Genomic DNA, 6,000 nt, shown 5'->3' with positions numbered 1-6,000 from the left:
GTCTGGACTGTCCAAATGTCGTCAGGTGCCGTTTATCTACGTGTTGCATCTTACTGAAATCGGTTTTCGTACTGAAGGCCTATGAATTGGTTGTTCATGACTAAAATATCATGACGCCTTTCTCAGAGGAAGGCAATTTTATAATACCTTTTCAGATATGTTAGACTCCATGTAGAGGATTTTTTTTACTAAAATTTTCTGCTCATCGTTCTTTGGTAACAATTATATATGGAACTTTTTAGAAAGTATAAAATGTTTTGTTAATGTTACAATCAAGATGTACTTTAATAGCTTGTGGATAAGGTAAATTATTATCCTAGCTCATTGTACAAAACATGCGTATTTTAATTCCTATAGTAGGTGTCCATGATATTATTACTGGTTAGTGCCATTAACAAAAATAAGACTTGTAAAATTATTTAGATCCCATATAAAAAAAAATCAAAAATGAATTCGCCGTTGAAATAAAAACTTGGAGGCTGGAATGTGCCCATAAATAGGACGGAAATAAGCTCAATGGCGCTAATTGCACTCTATCCAACCCTCCGGCGAAAGCACTGAGCTTTGCAAAAAACTAGACAAAAGCCTTGCAAACGCTACAATAGAGCTGTAGTAATTTCTCCCACGTAATTCGTTTCAGCGTGACAGTGTTTACGTGATTGTCATCGCGTGTTTGCGTGAGCGTGATTGTATTGCGTGCTCTGTTTTCACTTCTACCGAAGGCCGGTATTCTTGAGCGCTCAATAAAGAATCACACGCGAGACGAAGAATTAGAAAGAATGGAAGTGAAATAAATATTTCTGAGAATGGAAGTGAAGAAATTTGGTGTTTAGTGACTGACTGACTGCTGCGATAGTGTAGTTGTATTACGTGCGCGGTACGACAGCGCACTAAGGTCCGGAGTGGGGCAAAATGATCCAGTTTTTTTTACTCGGCATCAGTCCAGAGTTTGTAATTTATTCCCGATATAGCGATAAACTCCACCTAAATCACATCTTGGGACAGAAGTAACGGAACACACATGGTGAAAAGTGAGTACCATGGTCGCGTCTCTGATTAGCCATTTGGGGAAAAAGGTGTGTGTGGAAGTAAAGGTAATGAACGAAAATACAGATAAAATGTATAATTATCCCATATAATAATGTTTTGTTACTCTCTCAGTCCACACTCATATAATGCAATAGAGGGCATTTCCAGGAGTTTTAAATCCATGCCCAAGTACATTAGACGCCTATATTCCTTACATCCAAAATGAATTAAGAGATAAAAGGGTATGCTTTTGATATTAAAGCTTCTTTGCATTTCAATAGAAATTGTTTAAAAAAGTTCAAATTTTGTTCAAATATTTTAGGCAATATCGTAGTTAACATTAATATGATTTATGTTTTTTTGTCATTTGATGTATTACGAATAGTTGTTATGGTAACGAAAATAATTTCTTACATCAATGTTGAAAGTAATAAAATATATTAAGAAGACCATGCAGACGTCACCCATTTGGTAACAATGATCAGCCATTAGAAAGAGAAAGAAAAAACGATTAAATATTGGATCATATAACCATATAACAATATTGACAATATTATTTTTTTTATTGGGCCATCGTAATATGGGCTTCATCTACTAGGGAAAGGTCTATGGGTAAAGCCTTTCATACAAGATAGATTTTTTCAAATATTTTTATCCACTTCGTTGAAAAATGCTGGGTTTAGAGACTTTGAATACTTTCGAAATGGGTATGGATTTTTAAGTTTCCTTGCGAGGTTTTCCTTCACCATTAAAACAAATGAATATACGAAGTCAGTCATGTCACCACTTCTTAAGGTTACAAAATGACCCACAGATAAAAGTCAGAGCATTGCATTAGTATTCTTGCAGACCATAGAGTTCTCTTCACTATATTACTCAAAACTGGACTGGATACGGGCACGTCGCTAATATTTCAAGATGCATCTAAACTCGTAGCACGTGCTGAGAACATAAACATGGATGAGGAACACTGATATTATATTAGCTTTAAGATCTTGGAATCCTGCGAACCATACTCTGTCCTTCTTTAACATGATCGCCTGATGATAATGTGAACCAGAGACAGCAGGTTTTTTCGGCCTCAAAACAGCACGACAATATAATGGGTAAATCGATATTTTAATTCGACTTTCCAATTCGCCATCTCCTTCATTTTTAATAATGCTATTGATATCAATGAAATCATTTATATCATAAATTTTTAGTCCATCTATTCTAATATCTAGTAAGCTATTGTTTTCTCTCATATGATTTTCATTTTCAACTTCAACATTTTAATAAATATAAAACTAAATCATATCAATGTAGAAGTCCTCTGCAATGGCTTTCAAAGGAGGTTTTCAATACGAAACTATTCAAATCTCAGGCACGCACAGTTATTAATATTGAAGTGTTCAGACACAACTTGAGAATTGAACTTGCAACTGTCTTCTGCAATTGCGGAAATTATTTTGCTAGTTCTTAGAATATGAGACAATATCAGAGATATTAATTTTCATCTGTATATTTACACGTTAATTTGCATATTAGTAATAAGCTGATCGAATTTTGATTGAGGTTTTACGACTTTGTCTATTATTAAGGCGTTGAATAGTGGTAGAATTATGTTTTAGACGTATTTATCTACAACGTAAATAATTCAGCTCCACTTTAGGTTTAAAGTCGTATGCTTAAGTTTTAAAAAATTTGCCTCTTTTTATTTTGGCTTAGTTAACATAGTATTACTTTAGAGCTCATGGGTCCAACCGATAAGTGGATTTTATTCCTGGAATAAAAGCTCCATTAAACACTTATCCGTGTGCAAACTGTCAGATTGTATCCAAATATATTCAGCGGTTAAGTTTTAAAACAAACATTCACTTCACATTTATACAATACTTGAACTATCTTACAAATTCTGAACATAAAACATCATTAACACGATCCGCAGGCACATGCCGTTTCCTAGTTAGTCGGACAAAAGGCCCGACACGCTGACAAAGAAACGTGCCAACAAGTCGACAGAGGAGTGGATTGAACGCAATATTGTTGGGACCCGTGTTTGATCACCGTTGTGTACCCGTCGAGATTTACTGCTTCATGTCGAGGTAGACGGGCGGTTAAAAAAACGCTCGTATTAAATGTAATTTTTTTGGTTAGTGTAAGATCTTTTTTGTTTAGTTATAAAAGTTAATAATAGGATGAGAAAGTCGTTCGACTAATGGTTAACAAATGCGTATAAATAATCGCAAGAGATCCAAAATTATTATTTTTAAAACTCTACATTACGCACACCTTTTTCAAAATAAGATCAATTTAGATGTCAAGTTACAATTTAAAATATTTAATACGTTTTTAATAATCAACAAACCAGATCACAATGCTACGTCGTGCAGATGACGACATACTTTGTCAACACGGGCCACTAAAATATTATATAAAAAGCCTGATTTACCACAACGTGAGTCTTCGCGGAATGGAATATCCACTGTTTACTTTTCCAAAAAGAAGACTATCATCATCATCAGCCGCTGACGATATAAACTGCTGACCATGGACCTCTTCCAAAGATTTCTAGATTGACTTATTGGAGACGACCCTGATCAAGTGACTTTCTGAAGTCGTCTATATGATTATATTAATCCAACGTTTTGTCTATGCACCAAACATCTAAATCTATTCAGCTGTTTCTAACTTCCAACTTGTAACAAATAACTTCACAGACTTACCACAACCCGCCCGTCTATCACGTTTTTGCTAAGATCCGTTTGCAACGGTACACTAGTCAAATAAAGTGCAAGATTACTGTTTATTTTGGACACTTGTATGTATGCCCACTTGTTTATTGTTACAAGAATGGCCTGTTGACACTCGCCAAGTTGTGTTACGCAAATATTAGATTTGTGTTTGTGGGGTTAGGTTGCGATTTAGTTAGCTGCGAGTTCTTTGTCGAGATTGTTTGTGTACCTATTGTTAGGTAGGGTATCCGGAAGGATAGAATTCATTCTTTATAAGTGCTGTTGGTTTTTTAAAATTAATTCGCAACGGCAAGACTTTGATATAACAGACTGACCAGAAAATCAATCACTCAATTAAACATATTTAGATTACTCAAACATAGTGACATTGTTAATTACTGCCCTTTTTCGTTATTTCTCTTATTCCATTCAATAGTTGCCTATAAGATATTCCCTCGAGTGATAAGCCCTAAGACCTCCTCTCTGCCTTTATTTTTTTAATTTTTACCATAGTTCTTTTCTTTTTGGTGTACAATAAAGCTATTAACAAATAACTTCTACTTTCTGCTTAACCTGCAACCGGCATAATTTGAGACAAAACATTTATTAGTCAAAACATTTTACTATGAAAATGTGATAACTGATTTTCATGACGGAATGTATGAATGCTTTAATATGAATGGACAAAACAGTGATGGCCAAAATTGACGAGGCACACATAGGTGATTATTCAGAACAAACACTTCATACAAATGGTATTGAGAAAACAGTAATGTGGGTCATTGATCAATACTAGGACAAGCTACGAGTGTGTCGCAATAATGTTAAATATTTAATGACTTCTTATGTTAACATTCGTTAAACTATAAAAGAACTATTCTTCGGATTTTATTGCGGTTTTTATAATATTGTCATGACGTTTCGAAGACTCTGCAGCCTTCATGGTCTCGGGAGGACTGAGGTGTTGGTCGTCCGAAAAGTCAAAGTTACAATATCTACCCACATTATGCATTAATACAATTAAAATTTTCCGAAAAATTGATTTCTTTCAATAATAATATTCAATTTAATGATTAATAAGTAATTGTCAAGAACAATTATGTGAGGAAAGCTACAATATTAATAAGAATTTCAAAGGTATTTCAAATCTGAAAAGTTGCGAGTTATTCAATCAGTATCTCCCTTTCCAATGGTTAATACCACACGCTTAACTTTGTATTCTAAAAGTAAATTATAAATACTGCTAAGAAGCCACACGTATCAGAATAATCGTATTTTTCTATCGTATAATATAATATAATATCAGCCTTGTATTATATACTGTCCCCCTGCTGGGCACGGGCCTCCTCTACTACTGAGATAGATTAGGCCTTAGTCCACCACACTGGCCTAGTGCGGATTGGTAGACTTCACACACCTTCGAAATTCCTATAGAGAACTTCTTAGATGTGCAGGTTTCCTCACGATGTTTTCCTTATCGTTAAAGCGAACGATAATTCACAAAGAATACACACATGATTTTAGAAAAGTCAGAGGTGTGTGCCCTAGGGCTTTGAACCTGCGAACATTCGTCTTGGCAGTCCGTTTCACATCCAACTAAGCTATCGCCGCTTTTTCTTCTATTGTATGTTCCAATATTATTCTTGTGTTTCAACTTCGGCCATAACAGAACAATAGTGGTGAAGGGTCCATATAAACCGATTCCTGCCGTCCTCCCTTTCGTAATTTATGTAAAATCCAATTATAATTAGAAAGATTTACAGACCGCATTTATGCATATTATAAAGTACTTATACGTTGTGTCGGGTTCCCTTTTAATTTATTCTATTTTTTGATTTCGAAAACTTACAGCATAGGTACATAAGTAAAAAAAATATATAAAAGAAAGCCAATTACAAGTTTCCATGTATAAATAAATAAGATTACAATAATAAATTCATATCAAATTTTAGCCTTTGTCACTATTGCACAACTGGACTTTATAAACACCACTTGCTGAACACATACAGCAACAACTTCAGACATTGCCCAAAACGTCTACAATGCAGTGCAACACTATACCCGGCGAGTGCATTGACATTAGCATTCAGAGCTCGCTGAATAATTGAAAGCTTATCTCGCTCGTGTGATGGCCGATAGGCTTTATCTCTGTGTTCCGACACGCATTCAAGGCGATTAACTGCCAGATTTGGAAGTATAATTAGCTTGATATAATAGCGATAAGTCAGGTATACTGGACATCTGAGTGCCTTAG

Source organism: Manduca sexta, chromosome 20 (assembly GCF_014839805.1).
Source record: "Manduca sexta isolate Smith_Timp_Sample1 chromosome 20, JHU_Msex_v1.0, whole genome shotgun sequence".
Lineage (NCBI taxonomy): Eukaryota > Metazoa > Arthropoda > Insecta > Lepidoptera > Sphingidae > Manduca > Manduca sexta.
Note: the sequence above shows the minus strand (reverse complement) of the source record.